General features: G+C 41.4%; 1 non-coding gene across 1 annotated transcript; it reads left to right on the top strand.

Annotated features, from left to right (window-relative positions):
- The first annotated feature begins 328 nt into the window (after window positions 1-328).
- On the top strand, window positions 329-409 carry Trnap-agg10 (transfer RNA proline (anticodon AGG) 10). Its single transcript has one exon. It is a non-coding gene; the product is annotated as a tRNA-Pro (tRNA).
- Window positions 410-14,303: the final 13,894 nt, after the last annotated feature.

Below are 14,303 nucleotides of genomic sequence, written 5' to 3'. Positions count from 1 at the left end.
ATACTGGTGAAGATATGGAGAAAGAGGAATACTCTTCCATTGTGGGTGGGATTGCAAGCTGGTTCAATCACTCTGGAAAACAGTCTGGATGTTCCTCAGAAAACTGGACATAGTACTACCTGAGGACCCAGCTATACCACTCCTGGGAATATACTCAAAAGATGCTCCAACATAACAAAGACACATGCTCCACTATGTTCACAGCAGTCTTATTTATAAAACCCAGAAGCTCTAAAGAACCCAGATGACCTTCAACAGAGGAATGGATACAGAAAATGTGGTACATCTACACAATGGAGTACTACTCAGCTGTTAAAAACAATGAATTCTCGGGGTTGGGGATTTAGCTCAGTGGTAGAGCGTTTGCCTAGGAAGCACAAGGCCCTGGGTTCGATCCCCAGCTCCGAAAAAAAAAAAAAAAAACAATGAATTCTCAGCAGTCTGTGCTGTCCCATGCCTAAAACTCTTCATATAAAAATGCTTTACTTCAATAAATATAGGCATGGATGAGTCAGCAGAAGAAAAAAAACAATGAATTCATGAAATTCATAGGCAAATGGATTGAACTAGAAAATATCACCCTGGGTGAGGTAACCCAATCACAAAAAAACATACAAGGTATTCACTCACTGATAAGTGGATATTAGCCAAAAAGCTAGGATTACCCAAGATACAATCCAGAGACTATATGAAGTTCAAGAAGAAGGTTGATCAAAGTGCAGATGCTTCAGTCCTTCTTAGAAGGGGGAACAAAATATTGATAAGAGGAGACACAGAGGCAAAGTTTGAAGCAGAGACTGAAGGAAAGGCCATTCAGAGACTGTCCTACCTAGGGACCCAGCCCATATCCAGCAAGCCACCAAACCCCAACAATATTGCTGATGCCAAGAAGTACATGCTGACAGGAGCTTGATATAGCTGTCTCCTGAGAGGCTCTGCTAGAGCATGACAAATACAGAGGCCAACTATCACATCCAACCATTGAACTGAGAACAGGGTACCCATTGGAGGAGTTAGAGAAAGGATTGAAGGAGCTGAAGGGTTTTTCAACCCCATAAGAACAACAATACCAATCAACCAGAGCTCCCAGGGACTAAGCCACCATCCAAAGATTACACATGGACAGACCCATGGCTCCAGCTGCATATGTAGCAGAGGAAGGCCTTGTTGGGCACCAATGGGAGAAGAAGACCTTGGTCCTGCCAAGGCTGGACCCCGCCAATGTAGTGAAATGTCAAGGTGGGGAGGCAGAAAAGGGTGGGTTGTGGAACGCCCTCATAGAAGAAGGTGGAGCATGGATTGGATAGAGGATTTATGGACTGGAAACCAGGAAAAGGGATAATGTTTGAAATGTAAATAAAATTTAAAAATCCAATAAAAAATAAAAAAATAAAATATTCATGTGTGTGTGGTATGTGTGTTTATGGTATGTGTTTGTATGTGAGTGTGGTGTATGTATGTGCATGTGTATGCACACGTTTGTGCATACATGCATGTGCATTTGTGTGAGTACACATATATGTGTATGCATGCATGCCTGAGCACATGCCTGCATGCCTGTGTGGCTATGTATACATGTGTGTGTGTGTGTGTGTGTGTGTGTGTGTGTGTGTTTTGCCAGTATCTTTTCCTCCATATACAGTGTGAACACATGTCCAGAGAAGAGTCCATCCTCAGTATATAGACACAAGGATAATCAGGATGCTGTCAGCATACCCCTGAATTTAAACTCATTCTTGTTCTCTGGAGGACAATGAATAAATGAATATGCAGGATACCTCAAAGAAGAGGAAACACTGGGTGTTAAAATATAGAAACAATATGTTGGAGAGATGCTTAGCCATTTACACCACTTGCTATTCTTCCAGACAACCTGAGTTCAGTTCCCAGCACCCAGGTCAGACAAATCACAACCACCTGTAGCTCTAGTTCATGGGATCTGATGCGGTTTTCTGGCCTCTTCAAACACATGCACACATGTGACATTCTCTTTCTCTTTCCATCAATCTGCCTTTCTCTCTGTTTGTCTTTATCTCTCTGTCTCTCTGTCTCACACAGATGAATGATGATGACGATGACGATGACGATGACGATGACGATGACGACGACGACGATGATGATGATGATGATGATGATGATTGTTCAAGAAATAGAAGAGTGTAGACTTTGATCCTGCATTCTGATATTACCTGCTTTAGGGTCTACTTCCTTATTACATTTTATGAAGAATTGGATACACTTATTTTTTGCACCATAAAACAATTCATTATTTTATTAACTTCTACATACTCCATTCTAGAATAACATTTTTACGCACATTGAACAAAATATATAAGCTAACCAAGAAAAGCAGTTAGATTGAAATAAAGATATTCAGCATTACAGAAGTATATGCAAGAAATTAGTACTGTAGTTGTCCTTTACTGAAGCACACTGATACATAGTATGTTCTATGGTCAGTTCTAATGAACTGTCATGAAGATGTGAACATAAGTACCATTTTGATATTCATAAATATCTGTCATTTCTATTAGTGACCAGGCACTAGATACTGTCCATTCCTCCAAGGGTTGCAGCTAAATTCATAACTGGCAAAATAACAAATGTCACTTAGTGAGAATAGATTTTTCTGAACTCTATTTTATATGGATATTCTTTAGCCTTGGATGTTTAAGGGAAAACATTCCTGTGTATTGAGATGTGGGCTTTGGTTACAGAATCAAGCATTATGAAGGGCATATTAATCACCTTTATGTAAGTGGAAAACTGAAAACTACAACTATGCAATGGCACCATTTGAAGGAAGTTATTGCTTTTAAATAATAAAATGTCCCAAAGAGCTGAAATGAAACCTTAGAGATATTGTCAGAGAAAAAAAATCCAGTGCATAAGAAAGGGAAGGTCAAATAGCCAAAGCCCTATACACAGAATGGGAATAGCCTGGAAGGTTCCAAGCAGAATTATGGGTAATGGATTGTACGGGCGCAGTTCCTTTATGATCAAAACCGCTGGGTGTAATACAGTCTTTAAAAGGTAATCATTTAATTTGGCTTAAAATTTTGTGCTTGTCTGTTAATTAGAGTGTGAATTTACTGTATATTTGATGAATAGATGGATGAATGAATTAATAAATGGATGAAGGAAGGACAGTATTTTGGTAGAGTATTTGGTATCCCTGAACCCTTGTAATGTCCTTGAAATGGCTTCTTAGGGGACAATGTGGTCCTGAGAGTCTCTGTAGGAAGCACCCAGTGGCATATGTTTAGTCCAAGAAAGGTTAGTGACCAGGAGCAGATCTCAGAAGATGACAGGGGCAACGCTTTTGTTTTCTTCATTCTTCCTGTCCGAACTCATTAAAGTCAAAGACTTGTGAGGCGGTGGACTGGAGAATATTTTTAGTCCAGTTGTCCTGAAAAATAACTGTTTTATTAACTTGGTTTATAAAATTGAATTTGAAAGGACAGTAACAACTATTTGTCTCTGCAAAGGAAAAAAAATAACCACCAAAAGAAACATTTCAAGTCTAAGTTATTATTCCATAAAGGTTTTGATCCCATACACACCAGAATTAGTAAGAGAAAGATTATAAACATAAAATTCATCGAATAATTGCATATTATTGCACCTGAAAATGAGTGTGTAAGGTCATCACAAGGCTGGATGGTGGATCTGTGTCTCAGTTACATGGGATTTAAGAGTCCAGGCATCACAACGTTCTTCAGTCATGAATAGTAGAAATTATCCCAAACACACCATCCCTGTTACACAGAAATCTAACCCACAAGCCTTTGGTATCTTTGACCACATTTAATCGTGGATGTGACATCAAATGTGGAACATTTAGAGGAAACAAAATAGGCCACTCAAAGAAGATTATCCGGAATGGAAATCAGGTCATCATGTGGAGGAGAAGGGAGGGAGTCAACAGAGATGCTCAATCAAGGAGCGTGACACAGAAACCATGGAAGACTCTGGTGGGGACATCACATGGCTACCTCTGTTCAGAATTAGGACAACTGAGTTGCAGAGAGGAAGAATTTAGCTTTGTAATGGGAAGATTCTCTTTGCACAATTGAAGCAGATTGGTGAGTTAAACTGAAGGTTTCATCCAAGCGGTCAGTTTCTCAGTGTGGTAGAATGAATGCCTCTCAGAAGCATAGAGGCCTCCATCCCCGTTCAGGCAAGAAAAATATAGCCTGGCCTTGAAGTGAGGAGTCATAGTCAAGTGTGGGGACCCATTTCTTTCCCTATGTGACTTAGTTCAGAGTACATAGACATTGTGTCTAATGGAAAGCTCAATGCTAACCTTAAGGAGAAGCATGTCTCCGAGATCGCATCGCTATGAGATCTCTACAAGTTCCAGCATGTAATGGCTATAGCATTTACTCTCCAGCCTGGGTAACAGGGGGATAAACATGAACTAATTCCAAGCTGGTGACTAATCTTGTCCCCTTGGAGACCTGAGATGTCAGGGAAAACAACTGCTCTTCTGAAATCAGGGAGGCCTAGATCTACTAATGGGCACTAGAATTTTCTAGAACTATAAAGTATCAGGGACTGTTTAGAAAGGTAGCCGGTAACTGTTGCCTTCTGCAAGGTGAGCATATCTACCAGTGTCTTAGTACTTAGAAGCTTCTGAGGACTTTAATCTCAGAGAGTTCCCACAGGTCCCTGGTGTTTACCTCTAGAATCCCTTCCTGGCTCTCAAGATGAAGATCTGAGACAGTTGCTTATGGCAGAGGGAATGGAGAGTTATGACTAAGTACAGAAGAGGTGAGCATTGAGAAGCATATTACATACAATGTTCTCCATCATAGCATCTTGTTTTCATAGAAAATGGCTTCCCCAGCAGACCGTCCCCCTTGGAGAAAAGTTACTCATCTCACAATGGCTTTCAGTCTGTCCCATGGAGTGGGAGTTGCTGCTTACATGGGGACTTACTAAGGTGGAGGAGACTCAGGACCACACAAGACTGAATTTTACTCATGTCACTGCTGGATTTTCCTTCTGGTGTCAATCAAGCGTCATATTGAACGTAACAGTATGCTATGTCCCTGATACTAGAAGGCAATTTGTTCTCTTCCACTATTTTGCTAAACTCTATGCACGTAGCCTTAGCTAATACCTTAAAGAAAATGTAAAAGAAGGTATTCAGATTATAAAAGAAATTAGTGAAGCTGTTTATTCAAAGATACTCTGTGTCAAAAGTCATCTAAAATCTTCTGGAACTCATAGGTGTACAATAGCAAAGTCATAGGAATAATGTGTGTGTGTATGTGTGTGTGTGTGTGTGTGTGTGTGTGTGTGTGTGTGTGTGTGTGTGTGTGTGCAGCATGGCATGCAAATAGAGATTCAAGGACAAAAACTTGAGAGTCAGTTCTCATCCTCCAACATATGGGTCTCAGGCTGATTAAACTTGGGTTATCAGGTTTGGTAGCAAACACCTTTCCTCTAGTGAGTCTATTAACCTCCAATTGTTTTCTTATGAAACAGCAAAGGAAGATTGAAATTAGACATTAACATCAATAACAAAGTTGTAATTAAATTTAAACATAAGAATCAGAAATAGCTTTTAAAATAGATACACAGAATTTGAGTTCAATAAAGTCAAAAGTGCTGATGAAGTCATGGACTATCTATATAAATTGGTAAGTGGTCTGGGTTCTTGTGGAGCACACCATAACTCTCAGGTTAATAATATAGGAAAGTAAATGTGGGGTCCATGAGGCTCTCTTACCAAATATCAAATATTTCTGTAAACATGAAAGCATTATAAAATAAGAATTGTTGTAGAAACTCCTAACACTCACAGCAGGTTGGTTTATTTTCTGCAACCTAATGCTATGCCGGTAGCCCCCACCTCCTTTACACAGCTATCATTACTGTTATTGCTACTCGGTATTATTTTGTGTTGCAGTGCAGATGCAGGGGCCATAGTGAGCATGGGGAGGTCAGAGGGCAACTCCTGGGAGTCAGCTCTCTCCTTCCATAATGAATCAGGTAGCTCCTAGGGAATCTAACTGAGGTCATTAGACTTATATAGTCAGGGTTACCCACTAAGCACACATTCATCTCCAAAATGAACTGTAATAATAATAATAATAATAATAATAATAATAATAATAATAATAACAATAATAATGCAGTAGCATATATTACACCCTACAGAATCTGTCTGATTCTCAGGACTGAAATTTCTTCATAAAACCAAGACATAATGATGATCAATATTAAGTGTTAGCACTCATATACAGGCAAATATCATATCTAAACAAGGGTTTACAAGTCAACAAAACCATGTGTTTGCTATAAACTTGGAATCCCCCAAATACTCTTCCATTCCTCCATGCTGTGTGGGATGATCTGAGGTCTCTCACGGTGCCTCAGTGTTTCTGCATTTGACCCATATTGCCATAGTACATGCTAACCCAACCAAATACTCAGACTTCCTATTTCTCTCTCTCTCTCTCTCTCTCTCTCTCTCTCTCTCTCTCTCTCTCTCTCTGCCAGGTAGCCCCTCCTGCTTCACCTCTATCTTCTTTGCTGGTCTTAGTGGTCTCACTTCCTTCACACTGACCAGACGCTGCTTCTGCTACATAAGTGCTGTACGACTGAGCTATATCTCCTGTATTTTTATGTCTTTTTTAATTTTTAAGACAGAATCTCACTAAGTTGCCCAGACTGATCTTTAATTTGTAATATTCCGGTCTCAACAGCCATCCACCTCCAGGCCCCTTGAGAAGGACAGCGGTAATCCAGATCCACACCCTCAGGTATGTGCAACGACATACAAATACTTTCACAGTGCAAGGAGCATATCCAAGTTGACCAAGCAATACTTTTATGTATCTCCACTTCTTTATGTTATAGCCTTAAGTTTAATCTCAAATTCTTATTGTTGGCTTGGAAAATAAATCTAACTCAATTCATTTGACAATTTATACTACTTATAAATATGTGTACATGCTCACAAAAAGATCATAATTTCTATACATTATGTTTTGCCCGTGAACATATGTGGATATAATCACAATTTTGTAAAATAATTTCTGTTAATTTATGTGTTTGTGTGTAAAATGCATGTGTGCATCAGCCCCTAGAGGTGTGCATATCTGCTGTGGCACGTTTGTGGAGTTTAAAAGATAATCTTTAGGAGTCAGTTCTCTTCCTCCCTGTGGGTTGCAGGAATCAGGCTGAGATAGTCAGACTCGGTCAGGTGCCTTTACCCACTGAGCCATCTGCCAGGCCGTTTGACCCCCACACACCCTTTGCAAATATTCACAATAAACTAGTGTAATTCTCAACATGTAGGATAAAACAAGACTTCATGAGTCCTAAACAATTACCCCCATTTTGTAAATCTAAGTATGTAAATAGTACTTAGGCAGCTGATAAAAGGGAGAACTCAGAAATTAATTATATCCTCTGAATATGTTGTCTGTACTCCATTATTCTATTTCATAAAGATATATGGGCATGTATACAAATATTACTATACGTGCATACAAAAATCTCAAAACAATGCGTATACATACAGAGAGAGACACTGCTATGTACAACGTCTAAGAAAATCAGCCCCATTGAGGAAGCATCATTGTACACATCACAATGATGCTTTGGACTAAACTTCCAATGGGTGCACCTTTCTGCTAATTGTTTTGCAGTTCCAATTCAGTTTCAGAGCAGTGTGCCTTGATGCTCCTGACAGACACTCCCAGACTCTACCCATTCCCACCTGAACGTCCCACAACGTAAGAACGCACAGTCACGGACCTCTCTGCCTCCCACTTAGCCAGCTCTGCAACACTAACTAACCATCGTAGCATCAGCTAGGACCAGCATGCCACCTAGCAGAAACACTGTGGAGAATGTGCAGCCCCCGCTAGACTCTCTGGCTGGAGGAAGGTTAATTAACACTATTCTTGGAAATGTCAAGCCATCAGCAAAAATAGCACTAAATTGGGGTCACTGGAAGCTCCTTCTGCATTCAGCATACCGAGAAGCACACAATATGCTCAGAGCGATCTATGCCATCCTGTAGTAGTTCTGTGCTCACAGGCTATCCCGATGACAATTATAGATTCAAATTTTAATTCAAACACAGACCTTTCTTTCTTTTAGTTTACCATTTATTGTTATTTGTGTGTGTGTCTGTTGGGCTGCACTCATGCCACATGCTCTTGAAGATTGCTCTGAGAGTCAAGTGCATGTGTGAGCACCAGAGTTTGGAACCCCGGCACCCATATAAACATCAAGTGGGTAGGAAATCCCTTTTCCCTACAATTCCAAGGAAGATAGAAACAAGGGATCCAGACACTGAGCTGACCAGACAGACGGACTATATTGAATTCAGTGAGGGATCTTAGCATACTGCATGTTGTGAGAAACCTTGCTTCGCAGAATAGTGACAAGAAATTAAGGCTGGATGTCAGTCTCGGACCTTCATATGCCTGACACTCACATTTGCTTCCACACATGAACCCACATGCATGTAAACACACATACAAAAGGGCATGGCATACACTGACACATGCAAACAAACAAAAACTGCCAATGAATATCACTAAAGGAGGCAAGAGCCTAGAGGGCTGGGAGGATAAATGAGTTCAGGTTGAACTCCCGGAGAAGGATATGAACACCATCCTTTCTGAGTGGAGTAGCACAGAAAGTCCATGTGATGCTGGAGATCGGGGTGAGCTTCTGACCAATGAGGATGGGAGAAAGGAATACACTACCACAAAGAACCAAAGGCCAAAACAAGATGGGTCTCAGAAGTGGTGGCAATGCACTGAAAGATAACTCTCAATGACACGAAACTCATTCCAGTTACTCAGAAGTGGTTACTGTATGCATGGCCAGTGGGAAATGGACAGCAGAGGTTGTCACTGAGCATGCATCCTTAAGGGACATCATCAGTGGACATGCAGATTTCATTGCTAAAGAAGAAGCTCACTCTTCTCCCCATTCACCAACCATTCCCTGCTCTGTGTCTTCATGCCATGCTGGCTCACTTGATTAAGCTCTGCTCAGCTGGCACACATGGGACCCAGGTCTTGATACTGACTTCAGCTGAGAGAATGTTTAGAATGCCCCAAGGCTGGTATCACATGGCTGAAATCCACCAAGGATTTTGGCGTTTCGTGCAATAGGTGGGAACAATGTGCAGACCCTCGAACAGGTTTATAGAATTCTCTTGTTGCGTATTCCTTTGTGTTCTACACGACACACCTGTGCCAATTCATAAAGGATGTGAGGATTCAAATACCTGGAACACCCCTCTCCTAGTGAAAGAAACCCATCTGTGGCGATCTAGCCACTTTCTTTTGGCAAGACCTAAAATGTGTCCATATCTATACACTTCATTTTGCTACTAGATTGTTCTGCTAGGGAATTAAAAACAGGACAGGCAGTGAATGAATTGCATGTGAAGGACACACAATTACTCTCAGTGTTATCTATATACGCTCTTACCTCAGCAATATTCTAAATCAATGGTGCCTCACTTCCTCCAATCAAAGAGCCTCTTTGGGGAAACAGGTAAAGTGAAGCTGAGCTCTCGGCCGAAGGCTACACACACCAAGTAGAACAAAGCAATTTTCTCCACACACTTCAAGTTGGCTTCTCGGAACCCAAGAGACCTCTGTCTCTCCAGGGCCCAAACTTTCTGCCTGGCGTCCAGTCAGTGTGTATGGGGTCACTCACCCAGAGACTGGAGTTACATCGGAAGGGAACAAATGGAGCATTTGCCTTTCTACATCTCATGTTCTAGTGGATGGAAGGTCCACAGACATTAAACAAAAACAACAACAACAAGTCATGTTGGTTGTAGACTATAACCAGTCCTTATGTTGAAACACACGAAGGTATGCGGATAAGCAGCTTCGGTGTTTGAGATGCTTGGATTAGTGAACAAATTGTATAGCAGCCAATTGCTAAATGGCATGGAGAACTTGCCTTGATAAATAAACTGGAAAGCGGTTGTATGTGACACACACTCCTGAGGCAGCGAGGAAATCCGGGGGAGACAGGAGGTTAAAGACCAACTTCTAAGCATATTTTCTAGAAGACACTTAATTGGATTTCTCTTATGAAATGTCCATCTGTTGTTCTATAGCTGAGAAGTGAAACTCAGACCAAATGGCCAGTTAGGTGATGTTCTTAGCCATATGTGATTGGCATGGTGAGGTCACTGGGGCACCTTGTGCATGCAGTGAGGTCACTGGGGTATCTCGTGCATGCAGCGAGGCCTTGCCTATTCATATTTTTTCTAAAAAACATATACTCAGGTATTCCAGCAAGACAAAGTGATCCCAGTCTTAAATGGAGCATAGTTTTTGTTTCTGCTTCTCCTTCTAGAGTTTTTTTATATCTAATTTCCCTCTCCTTGGCGACAGATGTTCGCCCATGACAGGCACAGAGATGGGCATTTAATTCTCACTTGAATCACCCTTTGCCCAGGGATCTCTGAGCGACTTCAGGTCACAGCCTTTATCTGAGAGTGAGTGAGGGCAGAGCAGGCTCATCAGGCCTGGAAATGACAGCATTGCTCAGGTAACAAAAATGCTTCCACCTTGGCCTCCCCCTTAGCTCTGTAACTTTTCTACTTCAGAAGGAAGTGAATTGGTCATGAGGCCAAGGACCTAAATATTAGTTGCGCATCTGTACTTTTTCTCCAGCAACAATTTTATTTCCTGTCTTGTACTTATAGCATTCCATCAGGTAGATCCAACCTGTGGCCACAGGCCACAGAAAACCTCATTCAGCCAAGGACAGTGGTGAATCCAGTCCCATACAAAATTATGAACTGAGTCAAAACACTAAGACTTTGTTTTTGCAAGTTTTACAACTCAAATTTAGCCATTTTTAAAGCACAAACCATGTAGATGACAACGTCCTGTTGCTGTGTCAAAAGGCTGGACACACATGACTCCAAATTATTTGCTTTTTTAATTCCTTTGGTTAAAACATTAAAAACAGGGATTTTGCAAATGTTACTTTTCAACACCCCCTCCACCCCTTGCTACTCTCTAAAAGAGTGTGGATGTCGAGTAAATACTTACTAGATGGATGGATAAAGTAATGAATGGATGGAGAGATGAAATATTGACTATTGGCCTTGACAGAATTTCCTATGAATTGAGAAGTACAGAAATGCAATGTACTTCTGAGGAACTAGGTTTTGACCCTAAAACACTCCAAGAAAATATATTTTCATCCTTTTTAAAGCCAAGGATCTTTCTAGGAATAAAATATGGGATGGGCAACTTTGGCTCTGGTTAGGGAAATCATAGGAAATCCTAGAGCGCTACTCAGACAACCCCAAGACAGTTGCACAAACCATGAAAGTTGAGGGGACCCCTTGACTGCACACATAATGAGATACTGGGGGTCGCCCTGGCTGTATAGGTAATGAAAGAATTTTATGAGGAAGTATAATGGTCTGAGCACACGCCTGACTACTCCTGAAAAGACAAACATACACATGTGCGTTTCCGCTATTTCTAATTGTAAGTTTGGCATACAAAACACTTCTTCAGCAGGCCAACTCACTGGATACAGATATGTCCAGTGCTACCAAAGCTATTTTATTAGGTCACAGCTGCTGCGAGTACCACCTGTGACTGCTGAACTCGCCCATCAGCTGAGCCTCTGTCCACCATCTTCATGGAAGGAGAGCTAACACTCTTGATGCAAGCTTAGCTCACGGAAGCATTGTCTTCACCAGGCCAGAGTCTACCCCCTTGGGTTGTGTTCATCCCACCCTCCCACAACTCAGGACAAATTCAGGAATTTGCCCCCAGAATGCCCAGGCCTAAGGACAGTTCTCCACATGGAGTGTACATATTACAACCCCCTTCCATTTCCCAATCAAAAATTTTTTTCAACACTGTGCTAGTCAGCTTTTCATCACAGTGACAAAATGCTCAACCCAGGCAAGTTAAAGGGAAGAGACTCTCATTTGGCCTCACGATTTCAGATGTGTGAGTAGGCTCCGGTTTTCTCGACATAACAGCTTTCAGATGAATGTGGGTGTTGGGGGGGAACATAAATAGGTTTACACCGCTCTAGATCTTGAAAATCAGCTATGGACACTGGCAACTAACTAACTAACTAACAACTAACTAACTAACTAACCCACCCTCAGGCCACCACTTCCTTCTTTGTACAAGAAAAGTACCATATCATGCAGATTTCATAAAAGTGTCTTTCATAATGATTTAGCATACATTTGTGTGTGTGTGTGTGTGTGTGTGTGTGTGTGTGTGTGTGTGTGTTGTTATTGTTATTGTACCTTTTTCTGGTGATGATTTACATCATTGTAATTCTGGAATGAACAATTTTTCACAGGATTGTATCAAATGTAAGGTGAGATACGGATAGTAATATAGGACGTAAGATGGGACAGAAAGTCTTGCTCTATTTTCCTTGTATTAATGGGAAACATCTTTATCAACTCTCTCAGGTGGGCTTACACACATGTGCACTTACTTCATCCTGCCATTGCTCTGCTTAGTTCTTATGGCTCCAATCCTGCCAAGACAACAACAAATTGTCCCAGACATTAGATTGAAGGTTTGCATATATTTCTGTGTGTGTGTGTGTGTGTGTGTGTGCGTGTGTGTTTGTGTGTGTGTGTGTTCACTTTGCAGGTTGACACAAGGAAAGGAACAGTATACTGAAACCATGCTCAGAACATAAGAACCCTTGACATTATGTAAATAACTGAAACTGATGGACTAACCCTTCTACTTCTAGATCTTCCTAGGAGTGTTTGGGAATTAAGATGATATTAAACAGTGGAGAAGATGTCTGAAGTAGGATGCTAGGAAAATAGGTTAAATGTGTGTCTGGAAAGAGAGTAAGATGTATAAGAGAAAAGAAAAGGAGGTACAGGTCAGCTAGGGTAAGTGGAGCTTTAAAACCTTTTGCTGGGTCAGGGAAAGCAAACCTGATGACACAAATTAGATCCCCTACATGGTAAAGAAGGGCACCAACTCTACAGATTGTTCTTTCACCTCCACAGGCACACGCGCGCGCACACACACACACACACACACACACACACACACACACACACACACACAAAGGTAGTAAATAAAGAAACACTAGTTTTTTGTTTTTTTTTTACTTTTTACTCTTCTTTTTTTTATTTCCTCTTTTTTTTTTTATTAACTTGAGTATTTCTTATATACATTTCGAGTGTTATTCCCTTTCCCGGTTTCCGGGCAAACATCCCCCTAATCCCTCCCCCTCCCCTTCTTTATGGGTGTTCCCCTCCCCATCCTCTCCCCATTGCCACCCTCCCCCCAACAATAGTTCACTGGGGGTTCAGTCTTAGCAGGACCCAGGGCTTCCCCTTCCACTGGTGCTCTTACTAGGATATTCATTGCTACCTATGAGGTCAGAGTCCAGGGTCAGTCCATGTATAGTCTTTAGGTAGTGGCTTAGTCCCTGGAAGCTCTGGTTGCTGGGCATTGTTGTACATATGGGGTCTCGAGCCCCTTCAAGCTCTTCCAGTTCTTTCTCTGATTCCTTCAACGGGGGTCCTATTCTCAATTCAGTGGTTTGCTGCTGGCATACGCCTCTGTATTTGCTGTATTCTGGCTGTGTCTCTCGGGAGAGATCTACATCCGGCTCCTGTCGGCCTGCACTTCTTTGCTTCATCCATCTTGTCTAATTGGGTGGCTGTATATGTATGGGCCACATGTGGGGCAGGCTCTGAATGGGTGTTCCTTCAGTCTCTGTTTTAATCTTTGCCTCTCTCTTCCCTGACAAGGGTATTCTTGTTCCCCTTTTAAAGAAGGAGTGAAGCATTCACATTTTGATCATCTGTCTTGAGTTTCATTTGTTCTAGGCATCTAGGGTAATTCAAGCATTTGGGCTAATAGCCACTTATCAATGAGTGCATACCATGTGTGAAACACTAGTTTTTTGTTGAGATTTTACCCTTCAGAAAAGGCAACATGAATTTATGTTAATCACAGAAAGCTGACTTTCTTTAATTCCCCATTGTTCCCAGGACTATTTTCTTTTACTATTGAACCGTATTGACATGGACTCAATTGTTGTATTACCACAGTGATTTTCTTACAAAAGTCATGTGTTGACCTAACCTTGAGCATATGTGGTGACAAGGGTCTTGGTGAATGCTTAAGCCTTGAGAGCAGAGAGCCCTTGGGGATGGAATTGATGCCATTTTAAAAGATGCCTCAAGATTCTTGATCACTCCGCCAGTGAGAAGACAGCAGTGCATGCCTTCTGTGGAGCACAGAGCAAGCCCTCACCATGCATCAATGAGCTGT

The sequence above is a fragment of the Rattus norvegicus genome, chromosome 8 (assembly GCF_036323735.1).
Source record: "Rattus norvegicus strain BN/NHsdMcwi chromosome 8, GRCr8, whole genome shotgun sequence".
In the NCBI taxonomy this organism is placed as follows: domain Eukaryota; kingdom Metazoa; phylum Chordata; class Mammalia; order Rodentia; family Muridae; genus Rattus; species Rattus norvegicus.
This window is presented reverse-complemented; position numbering and strand designations above follow the sequence as displayed.